The 19,872-nt window shown below is 49.0% G+C and overlaps 2 protein-coding genes across 5 annotated transcripts in view; one reads left to right on the top strand and one right to left on the bottom strand.

Annotated features, from left to right (window-relative positions):
- The window catches only part of LOC144159529 (complement C3-like), a 99,055-nt gene extending 96,617 nt beyond the window's left edge, over positions 1 to 2,438 (bottom strand). For 2 of the 4 annotated variants that reach the window (XM_077691086.1, XM_077691087.1), the window contains exon 1: positions 2,197 to 2,438. The gene's annotated coding sequence lies outside the window, so the exon portion shown is untranslated. The remainder of the gene's footprint in view (positions 1 to 2,196) is intronic. The other 2 variants (XM_077691090.1, XM_077691089.1) reach the window with 2 other exon arrangements.
- LOC144159530 (trypsin-1-like) overlaps positions 1 to 19,872 on the top strand; it is a 175,954-nt gene that overhangs the window by 105,127 nt on the left and 50,955 nt on the right. The window lies entirely within an intron of this gene.

Raw genomic sequence — 19,872 nt, forward strand, 5'->3', positions numbered from 1 at the left:
TTCAAAGTCAGCTATGTAATACAGCGAAGAGCTCTGCAAAATACAGTAAAAGCTTTTTAATTCGAACTCGGTTAATTCGGACTTACAGTTAATTCGAACTGACGCCCTGGTCCCGGCAATGGGGGAAAACTCCCGATAACCCGCCGCGGTGGCTCAGTACCTAAGGCGTTGTGCTGCTGAGCACGAGGTCGCGGGTTCGATTCCCGGCCGCGGCGGTCGCTTTTCTGATGGAGGCGAAAAGCAAAAACGCCCGTGTGTACGAGATTTCGGCGCACGATAAAGATCCCCAGGTGGTCAAAATTAATCCGGAGCCCTCCACTACGGCGCGCCTTATCGCCTGCGTTTCGTCGGCGCGTTAAACCCTACAATCAAACAAAAACTCCCGATAAATCGAACGCGTCGGTATCCAGAACGGCTAATTCGAACTGGGATCCCCTGGCTTCCGCCGCTTCTCGCAGAGGGAGTCAGTCCAGAGTTATTACGATGTGTTGAAAAACCAAACCAAACCGAATTTACTAGAAGTGCAAAATAACGAAACCGATAAACAACAGCGTAGTGAGTGCACTAGATGATGCTACACCTTATTTCGCTTCCGCAGCAGTCTACCTAATCAAGAGTTGCCTTCGAATAAACATTGATATTAAAATAAAAATAAAAGCTGAGTTGAATTTAGCACATTACTGGTATATTGAATTTCTCTTTTAGTAGTTCGGTTTCTGGCCAATCTTATTTTTCTCCGTCTTGAACACGATACTTGTGCGCGTGTAGTAGCTTCTCCTTCCAAAAATTGTGTCACAGTTATATATGCGCAAACGGGTAGTTAACTGTAGTCGCCTTATTTCTCCACTTCCTGGTTTACGGTGTGTCGAAACCACAATGTCAGCGCAGGTTTAATGGGCTCTGAATCAGCTCACGGTTTTACATCAGGTCTCAAAGTTTGTCTATAGGAAGGAAACTTGCAGGCTATGAATTTTGTCCTATATGCCATTTCAGTATCAGTTTCACAGCTGTGCTCGATTGTTCCGCACTTGGCCATAGACGTGTCCAAGAAGGGATCTCAATCGACTCAAGTTTTTGACCTGTTCTACAACTCCTTGATATAAGGTTCTCATCCCTAGTGAACGACCACACGCATCTTGTAAAGAAGGGAGGAGCCTAGAGTTGTTGCGAACCTGTCTTATTTTTATGTACCGTGTTTACTCGATTCTAAGCTCCACCTTTTTTCCAAGATCGCGATGCGCAAAGTGAGGGGGGTGGGGGGGGGGGGGGCGCTTAGATTCGAAAAACCTAAATTACGTTCCCCCCCCCCCCCCCCAGCCATTTTTTTTCGCGGCCGTATTTCGACGAGACGGACGCAAGGAATCATGGTTTTATTTGACCAGTATTCAACCGGAAAATAGGCACGGACAATAGGAAAATAGGCACTGCCTACGTCTGATCCTCAGTCACCCTCACCACTACCATTCGAGTCCCTTGGGCCGCTTTGGCCGCCGCTTTCAGTATCCTTCAGCAGGTCGTCCTCCGTTCCGTTGAAGTATTTTGTGATTGAAAGATTCATAAATTACGTGACCACAACGTCAACTCGAGCCCGCTTCCACGCGTCTGAAATCGAACTTGCGATCGTTGCTTAGAAAAAAGGGTGCTTAGATTCGCAGCTTTTTTTTCCCCAAATTTTCCCCCGAAAGTAGAGGAGGGTGCTTAGAATTAGGGAGGGTGGGCTTAAAATCGAGTAAATACGGCATACTGGGCTAAATTTACGTGTATTGGCGCATGTGCGAGCCCTGCACCAAATTTTTAAAAATATCTCCGTTTCTTTGTCATTCTGCCGGCGTAGAATAGTCGGTAAGGCATCAGGTTCTAAACGGAGATGACCATTTTTGCCCCGGCTTTACTTTTACGTGCAAGTCAGCCACGGTTGCGCGCAACAGAGTGTTTTATCGGAGTGAACTTTTTGACATGCCTGTAAATTGAGCGAAGGAAACCAATAACGGCTATACGTTCCCGGTCGAAGTTGATTACGATTTGTTTTGTGTGTACGTGTGTACTTGCATGCACAACACTTACAAGCGCGCGGAAATAAAGAGGTAAAGCGTGCGCGGTTGCGTTGCGAAAATCGCATTGTTAATCCCTACCGGAAGAACTTTATCCCCTAAAAGCGAAGAAAAACAGAACATAAGGAAAACGTTTTCAGCTCACCTTGTTGTTCATTCAGACCAGCTGGTTCGCTTCATGGTTGCGATTTAACTGCGATTGGAAGTAGCCGTCCGGGACCGATGTCTTGCGAGGTTGTTTGTGCGCAGAAGATCGCCACTGGCTCGGGTCCCAATCGAGCTGTCCGGTTTGCACGTGCGTCGCGACTGAACGAACTCCGAGGCGCTTCGCTCCGGCGCTTATACGTTATGAGCACACGCCAGCTACGAACGACGACAAACGCGACGCCTCAATTCTCGCACCGCAAAGACAAAGCAGGAAGGAAGGCCGTGCCGGGTATACACACCACCTACAGATCACAAGCCCTGCGCGCGTCCTCCTCTCGCATCGGCTCCTTCTCGTCCAGGCGTCAAAAACCTCACGCTTTTAACTATGACGTAATCTGATTTGAACCAATCAGAAGGGAGAATTCTACCGAATACGTTGTAACCCTTGTGTGTGTGCGTGTGGGAAGCCCTGCTGGGCTCACGCTGTGCAGATTGTGTGCCTTGCGTAGAAGGAAAGGGGTGCGGGAGAGGACGCCGTTGACAGTTCGTCAATTGGCTCGCCAACTATGCGCCGCTACCTCGAGGCGATGGGAAGGGAGACAGCGGGATCGGATTCACAGTTTGTCGTTGTCTTGAGTCAGCTGCCACAGCGTCGCTGACATTGGCGCTTGTGACGCGGGCGGCGGGGAGGAAGTTTCGTAACTGGAGATAGAGACGTTCGTCTATCCGTCAGCCTGTTGTCTGTCTGCCTTCCCTCTCCGCTCCGCCTCGATCGGGTGATGGGAGAGGCGTGAGGTCACAAATTTCGTGGAAGCGATGACGTTCGCCGCGGGTTTCTCGAAAGAATAAAGAGATAACTGCGCGCGTTAAAATGTACAGTTACCTTGTTGACGTGACTCGATCTTTTGGAAGAAAACGTCTCTTAAATTTCGGCGCTTTCCCTGCCATGAGCTTTGCGCCTATTGGGTATGCGGCGAATTTTGTCGAGGCGGTGCAAACATCCCGCCGCATTCTTCCACGAATGAGGAAACAGCAATATGCCGAAGTTCCCCAAGCCAGCGGCGGGCATCGCTCATCTTCATATCTAGGTGGAAGACACAGAACTAAATAAAAGAGAAGCCTTTGGTGCGAAGTTGCCTGTTTCATTGTCGCTATAATCATCAATCATTCAATGTGATTGATACTTCTGAGAAACATTCGCTCGTATCTGTACACACGGAAAAGCCAGCGTTCGTAGAAGCCGGGTTAATGGGGATGCTTTTACCCCGCTTCTGCCAATATCATCTCGTAAAAACCCGTGGTTATAACAGCAGATTGGTTTACCTTGAAAATAAGCAATAGGTATAGGTATACCTTTGGTTGGCACAAGCTATACTATTCACCTGTATGTGAATGTATATAGCTATCTTTGGTTTAACAATCCGGGGACCGTATTTAAAAGTCGGGAATATACTTTGGTGCTCACCGTCTGTTGTGGCTCTTGTGTTGGCGCGCGACTGTGAATAACCGAGCAGACAATTCATAACCTGTAATTATGTTCGCTGTTCGGTAATGGTATGGCGCCTATCTTTTTTTTTATGGTCGTAACCATTTATTACAAGAAGGACGTGAGCTTTAAAATATCTAGTTTGGTAAATTCCCGTCAACTGATAAAAAAATCCAGGGAAGCTTGCACTTACGCGCAAGACTTGAATGACGAAGTTGTTGTAGGTCAGCATTGACGGACACAAAAATGGCAGTATCTCCACTCCGCGATTAATGGCGAGGGTGCGGAGTACGGGGACTCGAAATGACATCCAAGTTGGGCCCCGAATGACATCCGATTTGCGCCCCGACCGCCATTCCATCTGACCCGTGAGTTGCACCTCGATTATTCCTTAAATGAAACTGCAACGCACGGCTCAAATCGAATTTAGCTTGATTTTCGCTTGATGGTGGTGTGCGCACGGATGGATGCGGACGCACACTGGGAGGAGGCTAAGGTACTCCGCACCGTTACAGGCGAGGGAGTAAGCAGTTTGACTCTAGGGTGTGAAGTCATGGTCGTAGCCCAATGGGCAAGATGACTGACACTAACTCTGTCTGGTCTACCAGAGATAAGCTCGAATCCTGGCGGTGCTGTGATTTTTTGCGATTGTAAATGCTATGCGCACGGACGAGGACGGACATTGTGCGGTCCGAAGGTACTCCGCACCTAAAAGTTGAGTTTTAGCGTTGTTGTGGTCTCGCATTTGAGAGAGAGAGAGAGAGAGAGAGAGAGAGAGAGAGAGAGAGAGAGAGAGAGAGAGAGAGAGAGAGAGAGAGACAACTTTATTTAGCCACACAAAATTGCGGCGACTACGTGCCGGATGGGGTGGTTCCCTCTTCACGGGACCCATATGCTTCCGCGGCTGCCTGGCCCCTGGAGATCAGGACGAGCTGGTCTTCCAAGGCGGGGCTGGTTAGCAAGGTCTCCCACCGCTCGTTAAAGGGTCTGGGAAGGGTGATTGAGGGTTTGGTAAGGGGTGGGGGATAGCCTCGGTGAAATCGCACTCTCCGATGACGTGCCGGAGCGTGCCCAATTGCCCGCAGAATCTACTCTTTCTCGTATATCTCGGGGTACATTCTGCTTTGGAGATAGGGGTGCGGGAAGGATCCTGCTTGTATTTGGCGATAGATAGTTTGCTGTGCTCTGCTGAGCGACTTGTGCGGGTCAGGGTACCGCCGTCTGCCTTCCCTGTAGTGGCTGGTGATGTCCTTGTAGGTCGTTATGGCCTGCGGCTTGTGCTCGTCTGCCCGGTGTTCAAATTCTCGGGCAAGCTGGTGGGCGAGTTCGTTGCCCTCCAGCCCTGAGTGAGCCGGTGTCCATATAAGTTCGACTTTCTGCTCGGGTATGCGGCGTATTCCTCCCTCTAGTATTCTGAGTGCCGTCAGAGACACCTGCCCTTTTCTATAGCTGGAATACGCTTTTTGCGAGTCTGTGATTATTTTGCTCGCGTTAGGCAACGTGAGCGCCAAGGCTATTGCCGCCTCTTCCGCTTCTTCCGGGAACGCCGTTTTGACAGATGCGCACGTCACCAGAGCGTCTTTCGTCGTGACCGAGATCGCGGCTCGTGTCGAAAACTTGGGTAGAGAGGTGTCCGTGTAGAGGGTGATCCCCGTTCCACCTTCTTGTTCTTGGTCTAGGCCCGCGTGACATTAGGACTTCTAGTGTAACGTGAGATAGGGTGAACCCCGCGCCCTGCGCGGCCGGAGGGAATCCCGCATGCTGGAACCCAATAAAGTCTATTCTCTCTCTCTCTTCCGCTTGTCTCAGCGTTTCGATGAGGGCCTTGACCCTGGCCTTTCTGCGCCCGTCGTTGCGACCCGGTCTCATGTTTTTGGGCAGGGATTTGCTCTCGATTTTCTGAGACCAAAGTTTGGGCAAAGGTCCCATTTCCTTGTGGTCGGCCTCTTGCCAGCCCAGCTTGGCCAGTACCATTCGGCCCACCGAGGTTTGGCTGAGCCGCACTCTCTGGGTAGACAGATGAGCTTCTACCCAACGTTTATAGAAAGTATCTATAAACGTTGCTTCTACCAACTCTTCCACCATGTTGTGTTTGGCCATGCCTAACAGCTTCTCGGTGGACGAGTGGCGCGGGATACCCAGCGCCACCTTTGTTGCTTTGCGGAGGATCGCGTTCAGTTGATCTTTGTCTTTCTTGAGCAGCTGTAGGTACGGCGCCGCGTATACGATGCGCGACGTCACAAAGGCCTGGACCAGCGTGAGCGCGTCGTCTTCCTTCAGTCCTCTTCGCCTGTTTGTGACCCTTCGTATCATGTTCGTGACCTGTTCCGTGGTGGTCTTTGTCTTGCTTAGCGCCGCTGCCGCCTTGCCGTTGTTGTTGACGTCGGGGGCATGGCGTTTCAATGCCCTTATGTTGAGCAAGGCCAAAGTGACCTCTTGGTCGTTTTGGTCGACGTTTTCGTATGCCACTCCGCGGGCGCCGCTTATCGTCTCCAGCGGATGCTTTGCACGCCGAGCCTTTCGAAGCAGAACGGCATCTCCCCCTCGGCCGTGCCAGCTGTCCGCATAGGCCAGGCCACGTGCAGGAGAATCAAAGATCACCTGCAGAAGCTTCGACATTCAAGTCTTCTACGGTACAGAGCGCATGCGCACGAGGACACGAGGACAAACGAACGAGGGGCGTACGCAATGACGGGTCTTCGTCGTTCCGAGCAAGTGTTGCCACGACACGGCGAACACTAGAGTTTTTTTGTGGCCAATGTTGGCCAATCTCCCTGACGTGGGTATGATTATAACTTGACGAACGCGCGCTCGAGGCTCGCGTGTGCGAGCGTTCGACGTTTTCTTGGTATTTTTGACTGCGGACGCCATACACAGACGATTCGCTCAACAGCTTCTCTGTTGATATTGCGATGCATGCCTTAAAGGCTGGTTTAGCTTTTTTCATTTCCAGCAATGGCTGCACCCGTCGATACTGCGAATTTGGAAGTGGCTGTGGCTCTTAATCATTCCGTGTTTTTTTTTGTTTGTTTATTCATTCTGAGGGGAGGTATTTGTTGGGCACCTTAATCTGGGTAATTTATGTTTTATAAATTTTTTCACCGCTATAAACTAGTCCCGTGGCGAAAAAGAGAGGACAGTACGCGCTTTCCGACATCATTTTTTTCTGTTCAGAAGGGAACCTCTTCGGCCGGTAATGTAGACAAGGGCACTACAGCCATGCGTTCAGAAACATATATACAGTCAATAAGGAGGATATTTTCTCAAGATCGCACAAGAGACAACGAACGCGCGAAGTGCTGTTTTTCGTTGTTTTATTTATCGGGGGGAAAGGCCTACTGAAAATAGAGCCACTACAATGGTGTGCTATTCAGTCTTTTAGTATGGATGCTATCTGCGCTTAACTCTGATTGCATAGCTCGAAACCCGATTTATTTACCGGTGGAGGAGTATAGGGCACTTTTTAAATACATAAAGGTTGTCGCGATGCTTTTCGAATATGACAATCGCCTGCACACGACGGCGAGACTTTAAGCTCTATAATGCGGGCAATGTGTGCCGTGCGTAACAGGGAGGTAATATTCTCAGTTTCTTCGTTAGCACTGGCGCACGACTCTGGCGGCATTAAGGAGTTTTAGAAGTAAGTACTACTTGATGTATGCACTATTAAAAAGGTACTTTTTGTGAATATCTTAGCGTTACATCTAGTACTGGTAAAGGTATAGTACTGCATGTAACCGTATTTCGTAAGGGCACAGCTCGTCCAACGGGCGCGTTTTTTTTTTTTTTTTTTTTTTCTGTCGGATAAGCAAAACACTGAGCTAAAGCTTGTGTTCACAGGGAACCGCAGAAACTGTGGTGGCTGGCCACAGTGGCATTCCGGTTCCGGTTAGAAATTTCCTTACTCCATGTGCCGCAGTTTAAAAAAACCTCGCATCTCGATTACTGTTGAGCTTCAAGAGCCAAAAAAAGAAAATAAAACGTTTCTCACGCCACTGTCTTAACGAGGAGGTTTCGTCAAGTTCCTAAAGGTATATGTTTGTACTCTTTTGTTTTCGTTACTGAGATTTCTCTGCCGGAAATGTTTAGATTTCAGAGATAAGATATAACTCTTGCGTTCTATTGGCACCGCTCTTAACCCTTAGTCTCATTCCGGAAAATTAAGAGAACCCTTTCGCCCTGTCAAGAGGGAAGTCCGGCGAAGCTGGCGCTTTGTGGGATTTTCTATGTTGGGATTTAGATATATATTGGGGATTGTATATATGTTGAAAGTATTAGCAGAAATTAAGAAGAAGAAACGGACGTGGGCAGGGCATGTAATGCGATGGCAAGATAACCGTTGGTCATTAAGGGTGCCAGAGTGGGTCCCAAGAGAAGGCAAGCGTGGCAGGGGGCGGCAGAAAGTTAGATGGGCAGGTGAGATCAAGAAGTTTGCGGGGATAAACTGGTCGCAATTAGCACAGGACGGGGATAATTGGAGAATAACGGGAGAGGCCTTCGCCCTGCAGTGGGCGTAGACAGAATGATGATGATGATGATGATGGTGGTGGTGGTGGTGGTGGTGGTGGTGTTATATGTTGAATTGTAAGAACAATGGCGCCATCTCCACGTCACAGACAAAGGACGCACACGATTGGTGGGTGGAGACAACGACGTCTCTAGTGCGCCGCACAAGTGGCCGCCCAAGAGCGCGCGTCATTGCGCAATGTCAGTAGGGAGAGAGACGCCCCGCGTGGCGAGGAGTATACACAACTAGGGAAAGAGGCCGTGGCGGTGGAGAGGAGGATAAAGTGGGGCTGTAACCATACTCCCTCCGTAGACAGCCATGCTTCACTGCGCAACACACAATGCGGGAAAGCGAGCTTACCCTAGCCGAGCTTACATCGATTTCCTTGCAGTCGGCTGCACCGCTAAGCATAAATGCATTGCTGGGAGGATGTTCTTCCAGGGGCAATATAAACCGTCTTAAAGTACCAAAATCCTTTGCACCCTCTGCTGCGTCACAGGTCTGGCCGCCGCCGTGGGCAGTTGCTTCGCAGCCACTGGAGACTGAGGGCCGTGGGTCAATTAGCATATTCATGGGAGGTTGAGATCAAGAGGCTTGCGGGGATAAATTGGTCGCAGTTAGCGCAGGACCGGGGTAATTGGAGATTAATGGGAGAGGCATTTGCTATGCAGTGGGCGTAGATAGGCTTATGATGATAATGATGATGATGATGATGAGTACCAAAATATCGAGGCGCAAGGACTTGTTTATATTTTTTAATGAATTGTTTGTATACGCTGAAAATTCTTGGCCTACGCAGCGGTCGGACTGCCGCTGGAGACGTATCTGCTGGACCCTGACCTGAGACAACTTTGCTGTAAAAAATTAAAAGTGGTTTAAAAGAACGCTTGATCATTTCAACCAGATTCCGGTCCCTCACCAATCCTTATTTGAATGGTAGTTCTGAAGGCACTGTTCATACCGATGTGTGTGTGCACAAGCGCGCGTGCGTGCGTGCGTGCGTGCGTGCGTGCGTGCGTGCATGCGTGCGTGCGTGTGCGTGTGTGTGCGAGTGTGTGTGTTGTAATTTTTGCGGTTGTGTATTTCGTACGATTTGAGATCGGCCTCAGAAAAGTGGCGCCAAAAACTTGTCCGGGCTCGGCAAGGCATGCTCAGCATACAAAACTGTCGATGTCGGTTCGGAACGGTCGATATTTTCAGCGAAAGTATCATGGCTCCTGACCTTGACCACAAATACATCCAAAGAGAGTGTACACCAGAGGCAAAGCAAGAGGATAGAAACACTTGGATTCATGGTCGCCGACAGGATTTCGTCTTAATTAAAGGCGGGAAATCCCCTTGTATTGCGAAGGGGAGAGAAAGAGGCGGGGGGAATGGGGCCATTTTTCTGGTGTAGTTTGTGTGCGTGTGTGTGTGTGGAAGGGGGGGGGAGGGGGGGGGTGTGCCCTTTTTGCACACCCCTGCCGAGGCCCATGCTTGGATTACATTGTCAAGAAGACAATATGTTAAATTGTCAAGAAGTTAAATTGTCAATTGTCAAGAAGACAATATGTCAAGAAGACATCTGTCTTTACGCGGTCAGATACAACGTTTGTGTTTATTTCACAAATTTTTTTATCACGAGACGCTTCATGACTTACTCCTATCAAGTCCCTGTTTCATATCTCGTCGCTTAGATCATCGCCTTAAAATTGAACCCATTCATTGTCATGCAAATCGGTTCTATTACTCTTTGCTACCCCAAGCAATCAACCATTGGAACCGCCTTCCCGAACACCTTGTATTAATCGGTAACAATAAGTTGTTTAGGTCAGCTTTGACTACCCACGTTTGTAGTAATACTTGATTCTAAATTTTCTTTAGCGCTGTTGTGCCTTATTGTACTCATTTTGTTGTTGGTTTCGAACTGTTCACCGACATCACTATATCAGCCACTGCATATAAGTAATATTTATCGTATCATAAACAGTTTTGTAGTGTCTTTTTTCCATTTTATGTCCCTTAGGTATCGGTTTTCAAATGCTTATCTGTCGCTATTGTACACAGGCTACATTACTGCGCTTTTCTTGTGACTTTTCTCTTGATTTTGCTGTTTTGTCGTTCCTTCTTTATTTTGACTTGTACTCTTGTTTATCTTGTATGCTTATAATTTTCTTGTATATATGTACCTTTTATGCCCACTCCCCTCTGTAACGCCCTACCCGGGCCTTGAGGGTAGCCTTAAATAAATAAATAAATAACTCGAAAATAACTACGTCGATCGTCAGTAGGTCCACAATTTTCTTTCTATCGCTATAAATTTTTTTGGATTATTTTTTTTTTTTTACTCTGTGTTTTTTGAATATCTTCCACAGAGAATGGTGCAAGGGAATAATTCTCGGCGCCTGCTAGCGTTTTCAGGTCCGCACGGCAACGTTGCGCACTACCAGAAATTATCACGCGTATGTCAAGAAGACGTGCAACCGCTTTATAAATTTGCTGGGCTATGTTAGCGATGCGTGTACTAGTAGTGAATCACGGCTATCGGTTTCCGATGTCGCACAAGATGACGTCTGTCCCCCACCTCCTCCCCCTTGAGTGACCGCTAACCATACGACGAGCTGCGCGGTCCCTGTTTATTTTCTGCGAAGTGCCGTAAAACGATGCGTGCGCTCATCTCGGGCGACGACTGCAGCAGCGTTATGGAAGGCCGTACGCGCCAGCCCGCGTCGCGTCCGCCTCTCGACTTCCTGTAGGCGAAGGGCGGGTGTTTGCTGGGCGTGCAGTATATCCTGTTTCAACCGAGGGAGCCGTCGATGGCTAGTCAGAGAGCAAACTGGAGCGAAAATCAAACAATGTCACAAAATATAAACGCAGGGGTGCTTCTATTTTCAGCGTGAGGTGATGTTATTACTGATCTGAGTTAATTGCAGATCAGAATTATTCAGTCTATTGACTGACTGGTTGATTTGGTTAGCCATAATCCCCATAATCAAGAATCATAATAGCCATAATCAATAAGTGTTCGGGGATAAATTGGTCGCAGTTAGCACAGGACCGGGGTAATCGAAGATTAATGGGAGAGGCCTTTGCCCTGCAGTGGGTGTAGATAGGCTGGTGATGATGAATTCCCCCCCTCCCCCCTTTGGCGTCATGTGCTGTACTGTGGGGATATGTGATGCGCTACGTAGACGGGTTCTGCGAATTTCTGTGTTATCTGAATTGTTCAAATTTTCGGTTTATTGAAATTGATTGAAACAATTGATTAGCTGTTTTTTCAAGGCCAAGCCACTTCTCTGGGTATGCCGCATTTACGCAGGTATGTGTTTATTATAGAGGGGATTTCCAACTAGGTCACACATAAGGATGTACGTGAATGTCATGTGTAACTAATGCAGCCATTCCGGATATTGCAGCGGCCGTTGGAAAAGCAGAATGCGCGCAATCCGAACATATTTCTCCGAACTCACTTCAATCTCGGTGGTTCGGTGTACTTGGCTAAAAACAATGATGAAATGTGCTTTATTCAGGCAGGTTTCAACGCGAGGAGCATTTTCGTAAACAAACATGCATTCCTGCGTACGCCTATGAAGAATAAACTCTCGTAATAGGACGGCGAGGTTGGAGGGGGGGGGGAGGATCTTGTTTGAAACGGGATACTGGTTGAGCAAGCAGGGCAGCATAAATATCGTTTTCGTTGTAAAAGTACCTTCATTTACGAGCCATCGCACAAGTTCAAAGTAAATGCAGAGCCGTTTGCAGTTATAATTTGCACCAGATGGACCTGTTCCTGCTTTTATGCTTTTTCGCGGTGGAATTTCCAGCGTGAAAGCTGACGAAACAGCGGATTTTGTTACCCGTGGTCCTGACTAGCCGCGTTGTACATCGATCATCTGAAAGGGTCTGCCAAGCGGAGTGTGCCTGGATCCTTTTGTTTTCAGTGAGGAAATTCAAACCAACGTACAGTAGGGTACGTGCTGAAATCACAACCGGATGTTTCTGTTTACTAGCCCCACAGTTCTCAAGTTATAGGTCACGTGGCGGCCACTCATAGCGCTATTCTTATTTTTATTTGGCGGTTTTTTATCTCTACATTTTGCCCCAGGGCTTAACAAACATGAATAGACTATGTACAAGATAGGATATAGGTACAGCACAGAAAGAAAAAAAAAAGATAAAAAATCAGGCACCCCTTTGTCTAACGACGACGATGGTTGAACGCTGGTTTCTCGTGACGGATCAACGTCGCCTTTACACGGTGGAGTGCAGAATTTTTCTGTGTAATTTTGCACGTCCATGCGCCCATCTCCAAATTAAAACCACTTCGACCATGTCGAAACTTGAAATCGAGTAAAAAGGGAAAATTACTGATGACACTACTATGATAATGGCCTTCGTCGATTATTATAGAACTGTATTCCAAGCTCCCAAAAAAGCGGTGAGCGAGGACTCCATTGACAAATTCATTAGTTTGCTGCCCAAATTAAAACAGGGCGAGTGTGAATCTATTGACCAGGAGATTGGCATTCAAGAATTGGTGTCTAGAATTGAATCATTGGCGAGCAAAACCCCAGGGCCTGATGGTCTCACTGCTGAATTTTACCACACATTCTGTTCTTTGCTGGCTCCATTTTTACTTGAGGTTTACCGCGAGGCTTACAAGGCTGGATATCTTCCACCTACGCTGTACGAAGGCCACACTGTTCTAGTCCCGAAAAGTAATGATCCTGACAAACTGCGTAAAGTAGAAGGGTATCGTCCCATTTCCCTGTGTAATGTAGATTATCAAATATTCGCTAAGTTTTTGGCCAACCGTCTTCAAAATGTAATTGAGCTCCTAGTGGGTGACCAATAGACATGTGGCATTCGTGGGCGATCCATTCAAACTAGCATTGACATAGCGAGGTCTATATTGGAGTTTTTTTCGGGTACTTCAGGCCAGCTAGCCTTAGTACAACTAGATTTGGCGAAGGCATTCGATCGCGTCAGTCACCAATTCCTGTTTCGTGCTCTACAGCATGTGAACGCAGGATCTTGGCTTACCGAAGGTATTCAAATATGTTATGCTAATGGCTCGACAAGAGTGATAGTCAACAATCGACTGACACAACCAATTCACATTTTTTAATCGGTTCGTCAAGGATGCACTTCATCACCACTCCTGTTTTGCTTATACCTGGAACCATTATGTATGCGCATAATACAGGACATTAGTGTTAGAGGGTTTACGCTGTTGTCCTTCGAAGTGAAAACCTTAGCATATGCCGATGATGTCGCTTTATTTTGTACTGACAAGGCAAGCGTCGAGAATGCTTTTGCCATTACACAAGAATTTTGTGAGGTTTCAGGTGCGGCCCTCAATTTAAGAAAACCTGTGGATTTTGGTTGCGAGAATGGGGAACGACACCCGATTGTTTCGCCGAAATCAATTGGAATAGTGACCTAACGTATTCAGGAGTACCCCTCTCGCAGTTTCGCAATACTGACTCGCATTGGTCGGAGCAGGCGGGGAAGGTACAGCGCCAATTGAATGACAGGCGGGGACGGCAGCTGTCCATCTTTTCTCGTGCTGGGGCGTGTAACATGTTTCTTGTGACCCGACTTCTTTATGTCCTACAGGTGTTACATTGCTCTCGACTCAGGATAGAGGCTTTTTCCCGGATTTTTGCAACCTTCATTTGGTGTTCGCGTAGTGAGCCACTGCGTCGCGATAACCTTTTTCTACCAGTTGTGCGAGGGGGACTTGGGCTTGTTCATATTTTTGTTTGGCAGCTTCTTTCTCGTTTATTCTACTTTCGAGATGTTCAACATCTTTTTTTGGAAAGCTGTACGGCAAATACGTCTTGCACGTTTTCTCCCTGATATTTTGGTGTCTTCGCTGTCTGTGGAAGCAGCCCGAAGCCCGCGAGGTTTCCTCAAAGAAGTGGTTGAATTTGACACGTTTCGCCTCCTACAGGCTCGGTTTAGCCTTGGGTACATATTTAATGTTTCGCGCGAGTCTATTTCCAATGCCCTGGTTTCTGGGCTTTTTCCCATACCTCTATATCGTGCTCCGTACCTCCAGTGTCTGTACCAGGATGTCCTCAATAGAGTGTGTAAAATGTGTGTTCCGCCAATTGTTAAAACAGTTTTCTTTAAATTACACACTGGCACGCTCCCTGTTAAAACTTGCAAGATCGGGGTCTGTTTATAGCTTGGTCGACAGACTGCCGCCTCTGTTCTTGACCATCGAAAATTGATCATTGTTTTGTTGATTGCAGAGATTCTGTCTTTTTCAGGGACATTTTACAGCGAACGCTCAGAAAAGACATGGATACAGTCAAACCTCGATATATCGAACAGCGCGGTGCCCGCGAAATAGTTCGATATAACCAGAATTCGATATATATATTCACGTAGAAAACGCGTCATAAACTGGTACAAATCAATAAATGAACGAATTGTGCAGTAAATACTCACTTGGTGCTTCAAAGTATTTATTCTTTTGGCTCAAAGTACTGCAGCAGGGTAGCCTGGCGTGTTATACACGACTTCCTCAACGTAGTCCAAACGTTCCACAAGCGACATGCCAGTGCCTTTTATAGCGCTGCAGTAGCGGTGCGGTAGGGCCACAAGCGCTGAAGCCTCGGTCGAAGTCGGGAGCGGGGCACTATCAGCGCTTGCGGGTACAACCTCGGCAGCGCCTTCGTTTGTGCGCTCAGTAGTAACCTCCGCTAGGATCTCCACACCCGTCAACTCCGCCATCGTACCGGTGCTGTCGTCACCGCCAAGTCATTAATGCACATGCTTCGTGGCTCAGCCCCAACAAAGCGCTCCAGCTAGCCCAGGTTTTTTTAAGTTCGCATTCTTCTTTTGCACCGTCTAATTCAGCTTCGGTGCAACCGATGCGCAGCAGTCGGGTACGCCCATCGCGCCACCGCTATCTTCGAGGGTACTGCGGGATAGCCCGCCGCCTGTCAACAGAGCGCGAGCGGCCTGGGCAGTCTGGGGTGGCGGAGTTCGATATACACATTTCATGTCCGTCCCAGTTCGAAATAAAAAATTTAAAATGCATGTGATTTCCCGCATGACATAGAAAGTGTTCGATATAGGCAATAATTCGATATACCCGTGTTCGATATATCGAGGTTTGACTGTATTACGCCTCTCTCTATCCGATTTTTTCCATTCGACTATCCTGCTGAGCCGCCTTATGACATGTTTGTGTTGATTGGTTTGTACAGTCTGTGGCGATGTCACTTATGCGATAGGCATGCTGAGCCACCAAGATCAACTAAGTCATATTTCCGAGAAACTGTGGCGTTTGTACATACTTATAGTGTGTATAATTCGTTTTACCAACCACATGACTGGTTTCCGCTTTTGAACGCTTGTGTGTGCTTGCCTGAATTTTGATGTATATGTGCTTCTAACTTCATTGTGTTCTTTTGTTTGCTTGTGTATGTATTCCTCGTACTGTCACGTCTGAAGTACTCTCCCATGTAACACAAAAAAAAACTGAAAAATATGTCGAAACGGAGCAATCGGATACACGCTGGCTTCATCAGGCGAAGGACCCAGGTTCGACTCCGTCCACAGGAAGCGTTTTTTTTTTTACTTCACCTGTTTTCGTGTTACAGCCGCCATCAGCGAGAACACTAAAGCTTCTCTTCAAAAACGACATGATGCGGGTGGCTTCGTGCACTGCGGAAAACTGTTGAGTTCAGTTTCAGAAATAAAGTGCACAGTTTCTTGTGAAGGGGGCGGTGCGCCCACCGATGAATTACCGGAGGGGGGCCTGGACCCTGGACGATGTCCTGTGGCAATGGTTGGAGCCCTGGACACGTCCCTAAAAAGTGATCCAATGTCGTACCCGCAACAGGGGAGCGTATGTACTTAACCGAGTTCGGGCTTAGACTGAAAGCTTTGGCCACTCGCTCTTGTAAGGCCTATTCAGTCTCACCGTTAGGCACTGACTCGGGGTGGACCAGGCAACGTGAATCTGCAGATAACCGGTTCAAAACGTAACGTTAGGCGTAACGTCGAGCTGGCACAAACCCGCGTTCGCATCGTAATTCGCCATCTGTAGGGGTAGCGCCATGCGATCGCAAGTTTCAGTGGATGCCGCATGTCAAAGCTACTGTTGCACGCCAAGCAAAGATGACAACAGATAAAGAAAACGTACTGAGCTACTGGCATAATTGCTACATATAGCATGCTCTAATATCAGTCTCGTTTGTCTCTTACACAGTAAGCAGATAGTGGCCGTCCAGCGCCTACAAAGTTATCCTCGCCGAGTGACAGGTTGGTCACGCCTTATACCGGTTTGCTCATTATTACGGTTTTCATACTTGACCACCGACATCAGCAAAGCCGCCCGCTTGCAATCACTTCGTGCTTAGTCTTTATTTTTATAGGTGGATGAACGCTTGTATTGGAAGGGCGATTTTGAGAAAAGGATGCACATGGGGTGGGAGTGGAGCTCTGCGTTGGTTGAAGCTCAGCTGTGCACGTGCCCCTCCATGGTGAGGCAGGCATCCGCTCTCACGGTGCATATTTTCGCCGACTTGAACCTAAACTGGAGGCTGATCAAACGCAGCACAGAGCATGCATGGTCATATTCGCATCTCTGGACTACTCGTGCAGAACCGCTATTCACCGAGAATCGTGCAAGGAGTGTATGTGGGATGTAGACATTGTGACGGCTTACGGGTATTGAGGGGTCATTTGTGGGGTGTGTGAATTTGCGATGACTTGTGAATTTGGAGCAAATACAAACCAGGGGGTGGAGATTAAATCTGGTGACATTGGGGGCATTTCGTTGTCGGTAGAATGACCTAGCTGAAAGTTTCGTGGGTACCTTTTTGTAAAGTCGGCGTTGACTCAACGCTTGGAACCGGCTTCAAAAACGCACGACCAGACGCGTCCACAGCTTTCCTCGGGGCGTCGGAATTCCGCGTCTCAGCACAAGGCGCGGCAGAATGCCCACTGGGCAGCAAGGGCGCGCGCTTCTCGTGCTTTCGAAGGCAGAAACGCTAAGCTCCACTTACACGCCATTTTGGCCCCGAACAATGCCCATTGTTTCTCGGAGCGCACGCCACCGCAGGCATCTTAGACGGCGGAAAGGGCCCGCCATGTTTACTCGCCCTCCCTCCCTGGTCTTTTCTTCCTGCAGCCAGCCGAGGGCGACATCACGGCGAAACCTCCGTCACGCATGCCTACGGCGGGCGAGTCGCAATTATGCCCTTAGCAACTACACAGCCGAATCCTTTTGCTGGGGAACGTCCGTGGTACCGCGTGATGCCTAAATATGAATGTGAAAGTATACGGTCTGAACGGAGGTTGGACGTTCAGAAACACTTCTTTGGTACCTATGGTTCATTGATCTGCTCATTAAGATATATGCACTCAGCGAGGACCACACATGCACCCCAGGAAAATCGCTTCGGGTCAAGAGGTCCAATGAGTCAAGAGGTCCAACGAGTCAAATGGTCCAATTGTCACGTGACAGCCGAGTCAAGAGGTACAACGAGTCAAAAGGTCCAGTTTGGGACAAGGGGCCCAACACGTCAAGAAGTCCAACGCGTCAAGAGGTGTCCAATTTGTGTCAAAAGGTCCAACGGGCCTTGTTTTCTTTTGTCTTCTCCATTTATAGCTTGCCCCAGACGTTCTTAATACATTAACCCCTTCAGATCATTTTATTAAATGACTGGATCCAACAAAATGTCCTAGTAATATTTGGTCGTTTAAGTTATGCGGGTCTACATTGCAATTAATGGCTGCTTGTGATGGTTACCAGTGGTTGTTCTAGTTTCCGTCTACCCTGGACGCGGCCAAGTACCGCGGACGCTCCGACGCGTACGTGGCGGTGGTGCTGAAAGCCACCACTGGAGAATTGCTGAATGCCGGGAGCGTGGGGGCCAGAACGGCTCGACAGGCGGAAGAGGCGGCCATAGCCTTGGCCATGAGCTGCCCGACAACGACCACGATTCTGAGCGACTCCAGGTCGGCGATCGCAAGCTTCGCCAGGAATGCAGCGGTCAGGACCACGGCACGCATCCTCTCGAACGCCGAAGGGAAGGGTGGAACAAGGACTACAGGAATCCGATGGTTCCCCGCACACGCGGGAGTGGACCTACCGGACGGACACAGCAACCGCAACGAAGAGGCGGACGCCGCAGCGCGAGAACTATCAACGTGCCGCACTGCGCCACCCCGCCCGCCGTCCCCCGCACCAGCGGACCGGCAACAGCAGCACAACGCAGACGCAGAGATGGAGCCCTTGACCGTCTACGGTGAAGTGCTCCAATGGTACAGAGACGGGAGACGCGCCTTCCCGCCACCCCACCCGGGACTGACGAGAAGAGAAGCGGTGCTCCTACGGCAGATGCAGACTAAGACTGTGCTCACGCCAGCGCTTGCGCGACACGTGTGCCCGGACGTTTACGAAGACAGCGTGTGCAGTGTGTGTGCGCTTACAACCGCGGACCTCGCCCACCTGCTGTGGGGTTGTGGTGGACACGTAGCAAGCGGGGGCTGCAAGGACCTCCCCCCGGACATTTACGGACTCATGAGCTCGCCAGAATGCGAGCGGCAACTGCAGGCAGTCCAGCGGCTCGAGGCTGCTCTGGCGCAGCAGAGGCGAAAGGGGGACCCGCACCTTCTTCTTTCTGCCGCCCCTCGGGGTGGCGGAGGGAAGAGAGACGGGGACCCTTCTAGTAGCCCAGGCTGTGGTCCAGGCCCCAGTGCTTCGAGGTCTGCCTAACCATATAGACAGGGGGGACGGCGAAGCCCTGCGTGGCCTGACCCGTCTCCTCCCGCCGGACAAATGTTCAATAAAGTCATTTCTCTCTCTCTCGACCGCAAGTCTTTCTGCGCGAAAAGCGATGGTGGGGTTGACTTCAGCTGCCGCAAAGAGCAACAATGTGACATGAAAATTGCCCCCACCGTAACTGTAGCGCTGCCTGTCTTTTGGGTGCGCTTTCAAAAATTGTGTTCTAGGTTCCTTTGACTGAATTACAGAAAAAAAACGACGTCGGCCAGAAAGTAGGGGGTAAATATAATAAAAAAACTTATTTTCACACGTACAGAAGCAACACTTCTTCGTCGATGTCACAAGGCAGAGTGTTCCACGCAAAGCTTCTCTTCACAGGTGAGGGCAAACCTCTCTCCCGTCTGGGCCGACCCCCGCAGGCGCGGTGCGTCTCGGGTTTCAGATATCTTAAAAACCTTGGTTGTCTATTCTTGGTTCTTTTACTTTATCCGTGGGCTTGCGGTGATTTGTTACTGCTTGGACCTCTCGACTCGTTGGACCTTTTGACTCGCCTCAGCCGCGTCAAGAGGTCCACGGTGAGTCAAAAGGTACAGCATGTCAAGAGATCCAACAAGTCAAAAGGTACCCGGTGAGTCAAGAGGTCCAACGAGACAAGAGATCCAACGAGTCAAGAAATCCAAAATTGGACCTTTGGATGACCTCTTGACTCGGAATCCAGGAAACGGGATGCCGGGATGGAAGGTGAAAGGAGTGTAGGGGGAGACAGTGTTACACTTCTTCCGCGACACGACGTCGACTGAGAAGAATCAGCCATGGTGCTGGTGCTCAGGAATGAGCGCTGAGTATCTTGAAAGACAAAACAAATTGGCCGCGTGTCTGCTCGCGTCGCTGCAAATGTCGTCGACAGACGATATCTTCTAAGGTTCCTGCCACGTAACTGCCTATCCTC

The sequence above is a fragment of the Haemaphysalis longicornis genome, unplaced genomic scaffold (genome assembly GCF_048455015.1).
Source record: "Haemaphysalis longicornis isolate Haplotype H1 unplaced genomic scaffold, Haemaphysalis longicornis Haplotype H1 scaffold_10, whole genome shotgun sequence".
Taxonomy (NCBI): domain Eukaryota; kingdom Metazoa; phylum Arthropoda; class Arachnida; order Ixodida; family Ixodidae; genus Haemaphysalis; species Haemaphysalis longicornis.